Here is an 18,294-nt window from a genome sequence, read left to right as displayed (position 1 = left end):
AGCTTAGCAGCTCCAGTGCTAAGACACCAAATGTTTCTAGACTGATTGAAATTTGGGTCAAGGGGTCAAACTGTGTAATTTTCCTAATTTGTACAAAATTCCTACTGCGCTTCAAGCTAAGACTGAGGCAGAAAGCTGAGACATAAAGCACCTAAACTCAGCCATGGGAAAGTTCTACCATACCTCTCAGCTATAGTTTGGTTTTCAGCATCAGAAACCACATAAGGAAGTCGGTTAGAGATTTCATCACAAATTTCTTAATGCTGTATGAGTTAGCATTACTAGCTTGCCTCATAGCTCCAGTGCTAAACTAAACAAGCAAAGTTCAGACACCAAATGTTTCTAGGCTGGTAACTGGATACACTGCATAAATTAGTTCACTTTACAGATCTAGTGCTTTAAGCCAAGACCGGATCAGAAAACTGATTACATTTTTTAATTTAGCTAAGTTTTTACAAATTTAGCACTTCAAGCTAAGACTGAACCAGAAAGCTGACCTATAAAGCAAAACTCGGCCATGTGAACATCCTATCACAGGGAACACGCTCCTCACTGTGGTTGGAGGTTTGCTGTTTGTGGCTGATCTTGTCTAGTTGTCCAGCCTATAGAGGTGTAGACCACTGATCTGATAGCCGAATGGCCACTGTGACGGTGAACCACTCACGTGTAGTTTTGCTGAGGCTTCCCGACAGAAGGAAGCATATCATTGGGGTCATCAGCATCCTCGAGTCTAAAATCTGTCTCAAGGTGACTCCAGATTTTTGTATTTTTCTTTTCTGTGTCATTCGGCTCCTTATTCGGGTCAGCCTGTAATGTTCCCGCAAGGTCAGCCACATCTCTTTATTTCTTTTGCTAAAACGAGTCATTGCTGTCAACTAGCTGACACAAATGGGGCAAGAAAAAGCCCTTTTCTCAGACACTTCCACACAGCGGTGAAGCTAAAATCCTACCAGTCTCCTCTACACTTGTTGCCTGCCACTTCGTATGAGCGTTACGTGCGGCCATCAGAAACGCCATGGCGAAAAAAAGCATCCCGTTGTGAAGTGAGCCGCCAGGCTTGGCTTGTCACTTTGATATCGTTTGACCTCTTTGCTCTGCCCCCTCATCCTTCTCTCCTCTCCACCGCATCTCCCACACTCGCTTTGGTGTGTCTGGCCGAGGCGGTGCAGATGTTCACGAAGTAGGGCATTAAGGACGCAAACACAGACGGGAAGGAGAGAGAGGTAGTGTGTGTGTGTGTATTTCTATACCTTAGAACCAAATGACCTAATACAGTTATATGAGAAGGTTTGGGCAGCCCGGTCAAATTACAAGTTTTGTTGATTTTCTAAAACAAAAGAAGCTAACACAACATCTTAGGGTGTTGTGCTTACATTCAACAGCCATGGGCTCACATAAACAGCTAACAGCTAACAAAGCAAAATAATACTATGAAAGTTACCTAAACGTTTTCTGCTTACTTTCATTGTCCAAAATGCCTTTAAGAAATAGCCCTTAAGGAAAACTCAGGATAAGATCGGGAAGACTAAGAAAAATCTCAAGAAAAACTGCTCACAGACTGGTCAGGTATGCAAAGCAAAACCCCCACATCACTGCCAAGGAACTACAAGGGTTTGGAAGAGCCTAGATTTTGACCATGTGTTTTTGGGTGGAGGTGGGGGGCTGAAGGCAGGGAGCAGCTAACAGAATTTTTCAGGGGTCAGGGGCCCACCCATGGCCTGTGTGCAAGCAAGATGACCTTTGAATATTTAGGTCTTCTGCATGGAATTGTGGAAAAAATCTGTTAAATTCAGCAAATATAGAATAATTGTGCATTAAATTTAGCAGAAATGTGTAGTATTTAAGGTTGTTTCTTTGAAAATCATAATAAAAAGAAAAAGATTCTACATGCTAATCTATTAAACAATGGCCATGTGGACACACATGCACTGTAATCCCTCTGGTAGCATATTTAAATGAGTTTAACCCCTTAAATGGCCAAAGTCTGTCAGCGGGCTCAAAATTTTATTACACGTTTCTATAACATAAGAACAGCTTAGTCAGTTTGTATTGAAGTCCCTGTAGTTACTGGATAACAAGCCTTAGTATGTAATAAGCCTGGGATTTTAAGGGGCCGTCACCAAATTCTAAGAAGTGATTATTGGAAAGACAATCGCTTCAACAGGGTTAATGTAGTACAAATGGTTTGAGAGATGCTACTCGCTACAATTATATATGTTTTAAAAATTATGTATTATTATTGTTATTATGAAGAGAAATATTTTTAACCAAGATAAGATGCAGCATGGCTTGAATTAGAGACATTCTTTCTCTCTCTCTTTCTCTCTCAGACACTCAAACTGCAGTGTTCTGCTGCTCTCTATGTTAGTCCTGTTGGTCTGTGCCGTCATGGAGCCAGTCAAATTGATTTAGCAGGAGCAGAACAGGGATGAAACATGCTCACAGAGCCTGCAAAATAAGGGTAATCATATAGACCCACAGGCCAACAACACTCTAATGGTCAACGCTGTAGTTCAGTTTCATCACAGGTGTCCAGGGAGTCCACTGACCATACTGCAGCTCTAAACTGATTTTCATTAAAACACAGAACAATGTGATTTCAAACAACACTGCGTTATGTAGCTAGTTAGCTAACTTGTTAGATCACTGGTAGCAAGACAATAGTTTTCTACCGTCACTTTGTTGCTAACTGTAAGATACTGAAATTGTTTGTGGACAAACAAGCACTGCTAGTTCTAACTATTGCTAAGATTAAGAATATGCACTGATAACTAGCTAGATAGCAAGCACATGCTAGCTAAACTGTTGGATTAGCATTAGCAAGATTAGCTATTAGCAATACTTGCCTTCAACCGAAATTTAGGCCACACTAGGAAGAAAAACGAAACTAAAAAATGACAAAAGCTGACAAAAACTAACAAAAACTGTTTAGAAAAAAAAAACTAATATTAATATAATATGTAGACTACGGTTTGTGCCCACAAAATACAACGTCTTTAAGGAAGAGCACAGTTGTTCAGCCAAAGAATGAATTCTATTATTTTTAGCTCTAGTTTGCACTTTGACTCAGATTTTTTGCATCATTTCAAAAACTAAAGGGTATAAATTGCGGCGGCATGCTCACAGCAACTTTTCTTTGTGTGTCTGTTGTTTTGCTGTCTTCTGTTTATCGATTGAGTGGGATGCCATGTTTGCAAGTGGAATCAAACCTTTACATTTTGACTCTTACAAACCTGTAAGAAGCTCCTGGACATTGTATCCCCTCTTAATATGTTGAACGAGCAGTAATTACAAATCGCTTGTCTATGTCTCTCATGGAAAGCAAGTAAAAGCACAGCTGACATTTTTACTGTTTATCCACTGTTGCTCTAACTGTTTGAAAAGACCATTAAAAGAAAGCCATTAAAATGATTTGTAAACGTGTTCGGTTTTGATAACCTGCTGTTCTATTAGTCTTTGTTTTTTTCCAGAAAAGTAATATTTTTCACCATTTCTGGCTTAAACTTGAGTGCATCCTTAGTAGCTATCTTCACTTTGTTGCCGACTGTAAGACACTGAAATAGTTAATGGCCAAAACAGTCGCTGCTGGTTATGACAGCTTTCCAAGATAAAGAATCTACACTAAATTTCCTGTTATATTTGGTCACAAATCTATTCCTTAGCATTGTGTGGTTATGGACACAGAGCAATACTCAGCAATTGATAACAGTATGTGTAAAACTTTGTTTAACTTGTGTTCTGGCAGTTATTTACACTGAAAACCTATTTTTAGCTTTAAATTGAAAGTTGGGGAAGGATGGGCTCCACTATACTCCACCTATTCATGAGTTACAGTAAGGCATCAATCGAGCAGTTACTGAAATGCAAAACGGATGCCCTGGAATATATATATATATACGAACTATGCATAAGAACTAAGAAGAAACTAGCACTTCTCACATGACCTTAGTGCCAATGTAGTTACCTTATCAGCATGTTTGCTGAAGCTGTAACCCACTGTAAGTGCCCTGTATTGTGTCGCAGGTCTTTGAATTCTGCAATAGCTGAACTAGGCAGATATGCTTGTGAGCTGCCCGAAGAGAGCCGCTGGCCTTGTCACCTCACGTCTGAATGCGCTGCGTGGTCACGGCTCAGCACAGCTCTGTACAACAGCTCTGTGGGATGAAAGCCAATGGAGCTCGGAGCATATGGATCACAGGTGGAGGTGGAGGGCTGGCTGCTCTGACATATTAAATAATAATGAAGACCCACTACAGCGACTGACTTGAGTGAATATGTAGGCCTTGCTGCAGGCTGTGAAGATGTCAAGCGCTGGGATGCATGTTTGAATTCCACACGCTTTACTTGAACAGCAGCAATGCAGGGTTGAACGACATAAATAAGGTGGTTTAATACACACAACATTTTCCAAAACTAGCAATTTATAAGCAGTTTTAAATGATAGAGCAGTCTTCACTCATTGCCATTATTCAACTGTACTATAGAGGCTTGGAAATCGACATCATGTTGTGCTGCTTTGTGGGACCTTTCCACCAGGGTTTGTTCTTTTTTTAAATGCTACAAATACATACAGCACAAGAGCTTAAAGACATTTCTGTTTTTTCAGACTCGTGCTTAAGATTTAATCAAATGCAAAGGGAGAGTTTGTTAACCAACACCAGAGGAATGCCAAATAATGATATATTGATCAAATTAGCCTTATTGACTGTGTGGCTTAACACAAACTCCTAAACAGAGTTAAGTGGTGATCTGAATATGCTAGCCCCACCTCCTCTTTCATTCCCAGACTTTGTGTCTAGCCATTGTGCTCAAGTGCCTGTTCTTTTGAGTAATTTATCATTTTAAAGCATGTTACTTGAAGTCTATGTACAATTATTTAATCAGTTATCTCACTCAGACTTAACTCAGTTAAATTACTGACATATTTCACTGAGCCACTGGCATATTTTGCTCCGTTAATGGTAGATTTCACTTGTTTTTTGGTGTATTTTACTCAGTTAATGGCAGATTTCACTCAGTTATTGGCAGATTTTGATCAGTTATTGCCATATTTTACTCAAAGTTATTATCAAATTGCACTCTTTCACTCAGGTATTGGCAAATTTCACTTGGTTGTTATCAGACTTCACTCAGTTATAGGCAGATTTTACTCAGTTATTAGTGTATTTCACTCAGTTATTATCAGATTTCATTCAGCTATTGGTAGATTTAATTGAGTTACTGGGATATTTCACTCGACTATTGGCAAATTTCACAAAATTATTATCAGATCTCACTCAATTATTGGAATATTTCTCTCGGTTATTAGCACATTTCAGTCAGTTATAGGCAAATTTCACTTAATTAATGGCATATTCCACAGTAAGTAGCATTTTATTAAAGACTTGATTAGCTAGGTGGCAAAATATTATTGTACTGTTCACGCAAGACTTAAGTTGGCACTGAAGAGGCAGTCAATCTAAAGTCTTTAAGAGAAACAGACAAAGGCTATTCTTCTGACACCTCAGCTAATGTTGCTAGCTTAGCCACAGCATAACTTACTTCAACTTTTAGCTGGAAAGCAGTGAGTTTGTAATGAGTCAGCTGACACCAAACATGATAAATTCTCTAAATGACGTTGAATGTTTTATCCCATTACCTCTAAACGATTTGAGCGTGAGCTTGATGTTTGTTGCCACTCTCTCTGTGATGTTTCCTATGTGCTGTTTGAGAATTTCCACCTGCTTCAGCTCTGTAAATGTGTCCAGTGAGTCAACTGCATCATGACATCACATTCCCAAGCACTACAGGATGCTTTCACTACAGCCAAGGCTGCATTAGGCCTACTAGACTTCTTCAATAACTCCAAATTGGTATATATGCAATGACACTGTGTTAATATTGTCTTTTATATGGGCAGCAAAACAGTTTGCTGCCCATTTGCACGACCAGTATGCTAAGCGCTGTGCTGTTGGCTATCTGATTGCTTGCTTAGTGCTAAACCCTTTTGGCCTTGAATTTAGTCTGATGACAAAGCTTTCGGCTCCAGCTTCCCCTAATCACCCCAAACTCTTGTTAAATGAAGTCTCAAAACTGCCAAGATAGCACTTCTAAAATCATGAAAGATTAGCGACTGGCGCTGATTAGCCCGTGGCTATGTACCGTGCTAATCGTCAGGCAGGCAAACGGATAAAAATGAACACGGAGAGTGGTGGGGCTGTTCAGGGTAGCGGGCTCCACTGGGCTAGTTGCCTTGAAGGAGGGCAGGGAGTTGGGACAGGGATTTAAGAAAGGGTCCGATGTTGATTTTCCTCCTCGTTCTGGAACAGTAGGAGGTTCTGTCACAGATGGTGCAGTCACAGAAAAGTAATCTGGTGCCACAGACACAAAAATCTGGAGCAATCTGGTGAAGATAATCTCCTCTCAGAGTTCTAAGAGGATATTGAGGAGAGAGAATAGAATTTACAGGGTGAAGATAACTGTGCCGCTCTCTCAGACTGCCAGACTGTTTGTAGTAGGGCTGCACAATATAGATTATTTGCTAAGCGGTATCACAATATCCACCTTTGCAATACTGATACTACAGATGGCTGCAATATGCAAAGGAGCCTCTAACCAATCACCAAAACTACATTTGGATTACAAGGTTATGCAATTTTTTGCTTCCATATGACCCAAATCTGAAGTTTGCAGGACTGTGCGAAAGCAAAGGCCAAATCCCATTTCTTATTTTTACCCCTACCCCTTGATTTCAAGTGTCACCTTGCCAATTGGAGCTGAGTTACAACGGGTAGTGGTTAAAATCTTTCCCTACTAAATGGGACCCTCAAATAAAGAAGAACATTACTTCATTAACAGGCTACTAGCACTGCTCTGTAGGTGACCCGGCCAGTCTGCAGTGATAGCAGAGGAGGGTAAAGTTCAGCAACCTCACTGCTGGGCTTTAGTTACATTTAGCGCATCATATGACTTCAAAGGCAGAGCGGGGCAATTCATTATTATCACCCACCCCTAATTCTTCAGTGATTGGAAGCTAGTTTGGACACTTCACACTATCCCTCTATCTCAACAAGAATCGAGAGACCCTACTCCTGGACGTGAACGTGGAAAAGAAAGGGGTAGGACTAAGTGGTAGGGGTCAAAATCTTACCTGTTAACTGTCGCCCCGTTTTTGCTTGAATTGGAATACCCAAAGTAAAAGGAGCGCTGTTCCCACATACTTTGGGCTACAGTCATAATCTTTGTCTCATTTGTAAGGTAACACCCTCAGGCTTTTTTCCAACCATGAGAATAACTGTATGAATTACTGACACAGTGTTACCGAGGCTGGAATGGAGTTTATTTCTGCCAGACTCATAGATCTCTAAACTGATCTCTGACTCTTGGCGTGTTATCAAGACCACATGTTTTGGATTGTGATGTCTCTGTGGAGAGTGGTGAGGCTTTGAAGATAAGGACCCACACATTTGCTAGCGTTTGCTCATTCGGTGCTTATGTTGCAAATGAGATGATCATAACTGCTGTGAATAATTGATCAAATCATGAGATTTCAAGCATTCTTTCACTATTTTGCACCAAGGTACTGCTGGACGATTTGATGCTTAAAAATAATGCATAAACAAACAGAAGTGAACACTTTGCCGAAACGTGCCAGTATCAGTACAGTGATCTAGGAAAGGTTAAATCAGATCTGATCCACTTTCATATATGGTTCTATACCACACAAGTGTCTGAATCATGGCTATGCAACCTTAATAAAAACAGTCAGATTGGGATTCACATGATTTTATTTCCACAAGCATATTACTATCATAATTTATAATTGTGTTTACTTAAAAGTTAAAAGTTTACTGAGGGAGTTTGGATGAATCGAGTCATTCACATAATCCAACAAATGAAAATCACTGTTATCCTACACAGATTTCCACTTGTGGTGTCCCTTCTTCACCACATAATCCTTATGTTTAAGCAAGTTAAACAAATTATTTCTAGAAATAAGCAAAATATCTGAATTATTATCTTGTCTGAATTTGTCATCAAATACAGTGGTAAGCAAAAATTTAGGCACCCCTGGTCAAATGTTTTGTGAAAATAAGAAAACATCCTCCACAGAAAACTCAGTTCTGCACATTTTAAAGTGCAATTAATGCTTATTTGCTGAATTTAACAAAACTGGAAGGAAATAAAAACATAAAATGTGACCTGTGCAAAAGTTACGACGATTTTATATTTGTGTTTTTCATATTGGTTGAATAATACTTTTGCAAATAAATAGAAATTCTAGACTAAAATAAACTAGAAAATGTTTCATTTAAGGTTAGGTTCAAGTTGAGGATGCGTTACCTTATTTTGACTTTTATTTTGAAAATCAACAAAGCATGTAATTGGTGCAAACTTTTGCGTTTGACTGTATTTTTCCTGTTAGATTTAGCTTTAAAAAATTATTTTGTCCAGCAGCACTACAATGCAAGTTCTTCCCAGCTGCCCACTGATGTTCACTTTCTGGAAAACCAGAACTCAAATGACATTTTCAAAAGCAGCACTGGTCCACGAACAAATCACATGCTAACTTCAGCATGACTGCTCAAGGGCAAGCTATAGTTCTCTCACAGCAGTGTGATCTATTTATTATTTCATTTCCTCTCTCATTAACTCCTGCTATGTTCATATTCTTATGCTGCTTGACGCCTGGAGGAGCTTTCCGAAAGCTTCTCTGGTGTTGAGGGTGAGTAAGTCACTTGCTCACTGCAGGGCTTCCTCTCTCTCTCGCTCTCTCGCTCTGAGCTTGGAGAGACAGCCGAGCGCAGAGCAGTCATGAAGCGGAGGAACTTGTGAAATATTAACACCACAGTGCAGCGCAGGGTAGTGATGATAAAGATTGACCGACTGCACCAGCTTTACAACAGCAGCCAATGACTCACTTTAGGCTGAAAGATTAAAGTCAAACACTGCAGTCCAATATTGTTTTACTGATCCAGCACATAGTTCAGTGGCATAGCGCTAACAAATTAGCTCACATTCACAGTTAGCATGATGTAATGCTAGCTTGCAACATAAGCTACTACACCGATCAGGCATAACATTATGACCACCTCCTTGTTTCTACGCTCATTGTCCATTTTATCAGCTCCACTTACTATATAGGTGCACTTTGTAGTTCTACAATTGCAGACTGTAGTCTATCTGTTTCTCTGCATACTTTGTTAGCCCCCTTTTACGCTGTTCTTCAGGGGTAAGGACCCCCATGGACCCTCACAGAGCAGGTACTATTTGGGTCGTGGATCATTCTCAGCACTGCAGTAAAACTGATGTGGTGGTGGTGTGTTAGTGTGTGTTGTGCTGGTCTGAGTGGATCAGACACAGCAGTGCTGCTCGAGTTTTTAAACACTGTGTCCACTCACTGTCCACTCTATTAGACACTCCTACCTTGTCAGTCCACCTTGTAGATGTAAAGTCCGAGACAGTAGCTCATCTGCTGCTGCACAGTTTGTGTTGGTCATTCTCTAGTCCTTCATCAGTGGTCACAGGGCGCTGCCCACAGGATGTTGTTGACTTTGATTTTTGGTTGGTGGACTATTCTCAGTCCAGCAGTGACACTGAGGTGTTTAAAAACTCCAGCAACACTTCTGTGTCTGATCCACTCAGACCAGCGCAACACACACTAACACACCACCACCACATCAGTGTTACTGCAGTGCTGAGAATGATCCACCACCCAAATAGTACCTGCTCTGTGAGGGTCCATGGGGGTCCTGACCACTGAAGAACAGGGTAAAAGGGGGCTAACAAAGTATGCAGAGAAACAGATGGACTACAGTCTGTAACTGTAGAACTACAAAGTGCACCTATATAGTAAGTGGAGCTGATAAAATGGACAATGAGCGTAAAAACAAGGAGGTGGTCATAATGTTATGCCTGATCTGAGTTGTATTTGAGTTGTATTTGAGCATTTGAATGGTCATGAATGGATGGCCATAGGCCTCTGCTTATACCTTTTCTTAACAACTTCACCAAATTCTTGTCCACCACATAGCGTTGTTTTTCATTAAGTAAGTTGCGCTACATTTGATAGTACCAGGGCTGCCACGTCTCACGCATTGGCCTTGAGACTGACGCACTGAGGTCTATTCTCACGCTCTCACGTCACACTTCACATTTCTCACGCATTTATTATGTCTGACTTAAAATGACCTACCGATGAACCTGAGCCAAGGTGCGGAATACGGGGGGCTTGGGGGGTGTGGAACCCCACTAATTAATCTCTTGGACCCCCTGAAAGTCTCGAAATCAAAAATTCTGTGGGGTTCCTGAAAATAAACTTATTATGAAGGTATGAGGTTCGTTAGAGAAAAACAGATCCAAATATAAATCAATGGAAAGGTTATTATTTATCCTGCTTCAAAATTGGCAAACCTCTGCCTTTAATATTCTTAGCTAATGTCACACCTCCTGGAACTACAGCAACACAGCCGCCTCAAACTACAATTTCCCAGAACCCCTCGCTGCCTCAAATGACTCAGGACTCCAACCGATCAACCTATCAGCGCTCAGCTTCACTGGACGTCTGATCACACACACACACACACCTGTTCCTCATTTCATGTATTTGTTAGTTTAGTATTTAAGTCCTCACTTTAGCACAGCTTCTTTGCGAAGTATCATCTCATTATGAACATACCGAGCATTTCTACTGTCTGTTCCTATTGTCTGTTTACTTTTGTGTATGACCTGTTTTTCCGTCTTGACCTTGATTTTTACTTTGCCCTTTTGTCTTGTTGTGGATCTCTGGTTTTTGACTTTATGCTCTAGTTTTTCAACTGTGATCTTAACTCGAGCCTCGAGCGTCTGGTTCCGTCTGCCCTCGCTACAGCTAACTATGCAGCACTAGGCTGCCTCAGGGTGATGCTGTAGCAAATTAGCTCACCCTGTTGGTCCTTCATAGCCTGGCAACTGTAACTATGCCCATAACTATGCAACTATGCCAACTAAGCATGTTTGTAAATCTGAAACCTTACCCAATTTTGCAAGAGACTGGCAGAAAAAGTGAATTGTTACTTATTTCAAAAACCAAAGGCAGTAATGGAGATGTGTAAGATCTCAGTCAATGTGTGGAAAAGCACATAATCAAACTAGAAAAGAGCATTTCCAGAAGGAGAGTTGTTAAATGAAACATTTTGGCACCACTGAAGCTAGCACCAGCACTGCTAAGGTGAGTTAGTTAGCAATTAGCCAACGTTGGAGTATCCAGCCAACATGGGACCCCCCAAATATCATGGAGTATATTATACACTGACCTGAACATCCATAAAGTTTCCCTCCACTCCAGCTTCACTGATCAAAACATTTCGGACCAGCAATGGTGGTTTAGTTGAATTCAAAAGAGGGAGAGAATGCTTGCTAGTCAGTCACGGCGGGACCAGCATCCATAGCATCAGTAAACCAACAGTAAACCAAGGGCAGACAAATCACCTCTGCAGTGCTTGAACTAACTAGCAAGAACGGAAAGAAAATGAAAAGGTAAATAACCAACTTGGTCAGAAAACCAAAGATAATCAATAATAAGACTATTCGTAAATAAAATGATGAGCGTTCATGACTACACACAATAGCACAGTTAATGCAGCAAAATGAGTTTTAGCTAAACAGCTAAAGGAGGTTATTAGCCATTTTCACTGTGTAGCTGTTAGCTATGAAATCCATGCTTATCAACTGCAATCAGATGAACAATTAGACCACCAGTTACTGATAACAGGCTCTTTTTAACAGGCCTATATTCTATATTCTTCGTAATTGGACTGAATTCTGCCCTCATCAGAGCAGGCTGACCAGTTCAGTGGAGCACTAACTGCAATCAATGCTAAACCGGAACAGAAATGAAAAGCTTTCAGTCTCTTTTTTGCTCTTCTGAACACTTACATGTTGTCTCTGTTCATCAGGTCACTTAATATGACAGAACAATATTTTATGAATAAGTTAAGCAAAACCTATATTTGTATTTATTGTATTTTACCTAAAAGTAAGGCTTTTATTTTAAATGGACATATGTAGTGTTGATTTGGAAACAGATCATATTTGAGCATGGCTAAAGAGTTTCAGCAGCTGGAAAATTGAAAATGTCTGCATTCCTCAAAAACTAAATATTCTTCATGACAGGTAACAAAACATGCATGTATAACCTACAATAGTGAGCCTAAAGAGTAGCACTGTTGTGCAAACAGGATCAATGTGCAACTAGGATGTAGAAAGAAAGAAAGAAAGAAAGAAAGAAAGAAAGAAAAATCCTAAACCCTAAACCCCCAATCCCATACAACTCACCCACCATAGCCACCCCCACAATTCAGGCCTAGCCCAGCCCACAGAAATCTCACTCTAATGCCATGATGTTCTCATACCAGTGAGGTCAGCAGAGAGAAAAATAATCTTATTGCTTGAAAGAAGAATCTTGTTGAGAAAGAGTCCCATTTTCAGCTGTCAGTTGAACCTGCTATGCAATTTGAAAACGATCTTGTGCCATTCAAAAACTACCGGCTATTAGCTCGGCTGTACGTGCCTGCCTGGAGGGCAGGAAACCAGTGCTCTTACTTTTTCGCCTGAAGGTAAAATAATGTTTGCTGCTCAGAAGAACAAGGAGGAAGGAGCTTGAAAAGATCTTCAAATGTAATGATTTGTCTTTACAAACAAACATCAGAATTGTGGTTCTTGGGCCATAAAAAGCAGCACAGGAACTTCAGAAAGCGCCTTGGATGGCAAGAAAAACAGACAAATTGAATCATGACTAAATCCAACCTCACCTCTGTCACGAAGTCCAGCAGTCAGTTGCACAGCTGAACGTAAGTTCAATCGTAGCCTAGTTTGAACGTAAACTGCCAGTACGTTCAAGTTTATGAGCTACTAGTATTGAACCAGTTGCACCAAGTAACATAGTTTCAACGTCGCTTTAAGTTATAATTTAAAATTCACACATACCCTACAGTCGGTTCTGCCAGGTTAAAATGGCTGGTCGATTTGATTGATGGGAAAACTTGCAAGAAAACGGAATATGTCTCGGTTTGTGTCGGTGACCCTTTCTGCAGGATAGAATAGATAGAAAAGATCACAGACCGCCTATCACTAACACAGAAATGAAGCCCTGAGTCCTACTTTGTGTCTGGCACCGAGATACTTTTCTACAGGATCGTTCCAAAACAGGTGGGCGACTCTGTTCGAGTACACAAGTCAACTGTGTGCGGAGAAATAACTGCATCAGTGCTCAGGTTGTGTGTGACGATGACCTAACATAGCTAACATTAGCTTTTTGTCATTCAGCAGATTCAAATAGCGATTAGCTTAGGCGCAGCTTCGCTAACGTTACTGACTGTTTATTGATAAAGTGCCATTCAAATATTGTGCACAAGTGTTCAGTTTGAACATCAAAAAGATTCCAAGCAGCAGAACAGATTAAACACACATACGAGAGACCGACGCTTTGCGGACACCTTTACTGTAAAACACAATCTCTTTTTGAATTGTAGCTAATACGACCAACACACCTTAAACGAAGTAAATCCAGCACGGAAAGAGAGAAACATGAGGGACTTACGGGTAGCATTACTGATCGGCTGCAGAGTGAAAACGTCATTCTGTGTGACACCGTTTTGATCTACGATCACTTTACGCACTTCCAGTTAAGATGTACTTCAAGCTTCTGTGGTGCAGCCGAAATTCTGTGTGTCGCTAGTTTAAAACTAACTACTCCTGATTTTAGGTTTAGGATGGACTTTACACCCCAACTTACGATCGAACTTATGTTCAGCTGGTGCAACTGGCCGCTGATAAACATTGTTCTGAGAAGAACTAGTTCATTGGAAATGACAGTTATGTTTGGAGCAGTTGAAGGTTAAAAAATGAAGAGGATGACCACAAGATGGGTGGAGACAATCAGAGGAATCATGAACCAGCCATTCATAGGCCTCAAGACCCAAACAGAAGATGGAACATTCTGAAAAACACTACCCATACGGTTGGCGGGATTCGGAATCCACTTGACAGCACTTAATAAGAGACTGTTTCACACCATTGCAGTTATAGAAGTAACTGATTATTGCTATTTTGCAATCTGGACTCCTCTACCTTGCAGAACGGTAGATCCTGCTATTGGAGGATCATATATAGGGATACATCCTGAGCAAACTCTGCACAGACATGTCAGCGTAAAGGCTGATCTGCTAGAGTTAACGCTACTATACCCTGCTGAACAAAATTACCTGTCATGTCTGCATCTACAACTCTGCCTATCATGCTCTTTTCACAGGCCTGGAGTTGATATAGGCTCGACTGTCTCGCTGCGTGTTCAGTGACTCAGGATTGATGCAGCCGTCCTCATGCATGGTAACTTACTCCAAAGCTGTAATCCTGGAGCTGTGGTGTTTTCCAGACTTTTGCTCAGTGCTGTGTGTGTGTTAGTATGTGGGAGTGTACGTTCATGTGTGAAGAGGTTGTCTGTGACTCTGGGGAAGGGTACGCATGACAGACACTCGACTGAAGGACATTAAAACTGAATGTTCCCAATGCCACCTGAGACTCTCCGACACGTAGCACAACCTAAGGCACCCGCCGTCCTGAGCACACATGCCTGTTTTGCTCTTTTTCTTTGGGCACTTTCGCTCTGTTGAAGGATGTGGCTTGACACTAATATAGTTGGGGTTGGGTGCTCAGTTGCGGGTGCGCAGGCTGTACTCGGCTACTGTTTATAAGGCTGTCTCCAGTACAGCTTTGATCAGGTCTGAAATTTAGAATACAGCCTAAGAAATTTCAGCCCAAACCTGACCTGAAACCTCCCACAGAGCCATGTTTTGGATCCAAACCAGACAGGATTCTGTATGAACCCTTAATAAAAGTCAACCTTCACAATGACAGAGCCAGTTAAGACTAAGATCATTGGTAAACTCCGGAGCCCGGAGTATTAGTAAGGCGTTGGGAATGAGATCATGCCTTGCTAAGTCGTGGCCACACATTAGGATCCCGTTCTCACACCTTACTAAGTCATGGCCATGCATTAGAATCTCATGCCCATGCCTTACTAAGTCATGGTCACAACTTCATTATCTTGTTCCCTTGCCTTACTAAGTTGTGGCCACGCATTAGGATCTCGTTCCTGTGCCTTACTAAGTCATGGCCACACACTAGAATCTCATTCCTACACCTTACTAAGTTGTGGTCCTGACTTAATTATCTTGTTCCCATGCCTTACCAAGTTATAGCCATGCGTTAGGATCTCATTTCCACATCTTATTAAGTTGTGGTCACGACTTAATTATCTTGTTCCCATGCCTTACTATGTTGTGGCCACGCATTATTTTTATTTATACAGAACTATGCAGAATTATACTTTACAAATGTATTCATCAGTCATTGCCTACAAACAAATTTGTAAAGGTTAGTCTGAATAAATTTTACAAGACTTTGAGATGAGGACTCAAGTCAGCGACTCAAAGGGGCCTTGCTGTCTCTGGATATGATGGTCCTCATCAATCAGTGTGGTGCTAGCTAACACAGGCGTCTTTTGGCTGATATAGCAGAATTAGTAGTTAGTGTTCTCCTCCAAGTGTGTTGAGCCATCCAATGAGCAGCAGTTTGAAAAGATGTGGTGCTTTATGTGTCTCGAAGGAGGTACATGCTAATCTTCACGCTCAGTTAGGTAGCATCATGAGATCTGGGAGATCTAGGTGGGAACTTGACACCCCCATGCCAAGAAAAATGAATGAATGAATAAATAAATATTTTGCTGTAGCATTAATTGGCCTATCTGAACAAACTGTGATGAATTATCTATGACAAGAAAGATTGGATCAATATCAGTATTGGCCCATACTTAGTATTAAAGTACTCAGACTGGAGTACTCATTTTAGGTAACAAGCCACATTACACTCAGTGCAATGCCAAGTGGCTTGGACAAAAAAACAGGTAAGCAGCCAACAATGCATCAACTACTCCTCATAAATGTGTTAGTTTTATTTATCTGCAAAGTATTAAATGAACAAATGGACTGAATAAATAACACCTACAAAACAGGTTACATGGTCGGACTTCGTCTTTAACACAGGGTCTTTTGTCAATCCTCAAAGAATACAAAGGATGGTACTCATACAAATGCATTAGCATTCATCTTCAAACTGATCATCAGTCAAACTCGCCATCAACTGTTTTAATTGTAAATATGAGCAGTACTGTTTAATTTGACTGAAATATCAGCAACTAAGCTAAGAAATTTTAACTTAGCTAGCTCACTGATCTTAACAGCTGACAGATCTTACAGTTATCTAGAATAAGATAGCACGAGTCAGGCACTATACGTTCCTCAGAAACAGCTTTCCACCCTTTCTTGGCCTTATTATTCTTATTCTAATTTACTGCCGCTGCCGTTCTCACAGCAGTTTTGTTGTACAGGGTTTTTCCAAGTTTTTCCTTCGCTTGAAAGCTGCTTTGAAGTGCAAGTGGGCCAATGGTTTTCTCCGTGGAGATACTCATTCAGCCAACGTGCGTGTGCATGTGGTTTATGTGAGATGTAAACAGAACACTGGGGTTGTGAAATGGCTGTTGTAGCCTATTAGCTTGCTGTTATCTATCAGTTTAGGCCTATTTTACTGGTGTTTTGAACTGATATGAACCAGAAAAATAACTGGGTTAATGGTACATGTTTAATATTTGCCTTGCCGTTACCATTTTTTATATTTATACAGTTTATCTGATTGATTTCCGTTGTTTAAGCATTTATTTCCACCCTCCACCATGATGAAAATAGTGCTGGCCAATTTGCCCTGCATTAAAAATTCAGATGTACCTGACTTCATCATCCAATTCGAAGGCCATTCATGTGGTGCCTCCTGGGTGGAAACTCGTTTTTCAGATAAAACCGAGACCACCTGAAAGCAGAAAAGTAGCACAAGAGAATGTTGCCAAGCAGTGATTGATTGGGGTCAATCATTACTTTGCAAATGGTCAATTACAGTCCTTGACAGTTCATTGGAAGAACCATTATCGCACCATATGTTTGACACGCCTGGTCTAAGATAAGTGAATGGGCATAGCTATATATTTTTTTTTAGATAAGATATGAATGGAAAGGCCCGTCCTCCAAACAAACCCAGCTTGACCCCTGCATCAAAAGCAAATCAGAAAACATCAGCAACCTGCAATCAGGCTTCAAAACTGCTACGGAAACGAGAGACAGCAGCACCACCAGAGTACCTCCACTGAAATGTTCAATAACTACCTATAATGCGTGCTGTCCGCAAACCTGACGCAGCTTGACCGCCGATTCAGCAATTCTTGACTGAGACTTTAATGGACTTTTATCTGGCTGAAGTAGTTTGTCAATGCACAGCATAATGAAGACAAATGGACATACTGGGATAATTTAAAATGGATACAGAGTAACTGAGTGTACTTGCTCCCAGTTTAAAAAGCCAACACTGCTCAAGTCAGTGTGACTGACTGACATACTGAGTGAGTTGGATGAGCTGACTGTTTATTAGACAAGCTGACCGCCTGCAATATTTCACTAGGAACATATGTCATGATGTGCAAACTAAAGGATATAGTTTGTCTTATATTAGTACTGTCATCATCAATTATATTAGGAATTGAGTGATCTAGTGAAAGTTTGATTAGTTTTTAATATCAGTATTTCAATACTGCGGTGTAGCACTGCTCATGCAGCCGAACACTACCGGTCCAGGCAGCCCCGACAGCTGCAGTGCAGTGGCAACCAAGCAGCCATCCCAGTCCAGAGAGCTTCGCAGCCATGATACAGCACGGTCTACTGAAGATGCTAAATCATTCTATCATACCGCGCTGCAGCTGGGCTTTAGCCTGTATGTCACGATGTCAACACAGATCAGACGCTCACAGATAAAAGGACAAGGCTGAAGTTTACTTGAGGTTTTGGTGAAGGTACAAAGGGCATAGTCAGAAAGAACCTCAACAAACAGACTAACTGACTAATGGAGTGTAATGAAAAACAGGTGTGACAGCTTAGAATTCTGGTAAGGAGGAACACTGAAATTAATGTTCATTGGTTGATGGCGATGGGATAAGAGTCATGTGGTCTCCCACTGATTCATGGGAGTTGGAGTCCTCTGGACCATTCAAGGACTCAAGTGATCTTGCAAAGAAAAAGGAACAGGGGGAGGAGGCGTCCTCGGCAGGAGGCGTGACACTGTATGTGCAAACTAGGAAAAAATTGTTAAAAAATATAGTGGCGATAATCACTGATGGCATTACTTTGACCTATTTTAATGCATTATTTTTTGTCAAATAATCAACTTCAATCGATT

General features: G+C 40.8%; 1 protein-coding gene across 1 annotated transcript in view; it reads right to left on the bottom strand.

The window, feature by feature from the left end:
• The window catches only part of htr1d (5-hydroxytryptamine (serotonin) receptor 1D, G protein-coupled), a 71,193-nt gene that overhangs the window by 34,240 nt on the left and 18,659 nt on the right, over positions 1 to 18,294 (bottom strand). The gene's annotated exons all lie outside the window — the stretch shown is intronic.

This window comes from Colossoma macropomum, unplaced genomic scaffold (assembly GCF_904425465.1).
Source record: "Colossoma macropomum unplaced genomic scaffold, Colossoma_macropomum, whole genome shotgun sequence".
Classification (NCBI taxonomy): Eukaryota; Metazoa; Chordata; class Actinopteri; order Characiformes; family Serrasalmidae; genus Colossoma; species Colossoma macropomum.
This window is presented reverse-complemented; position numbering and strand designations above follow the sequence as displayed.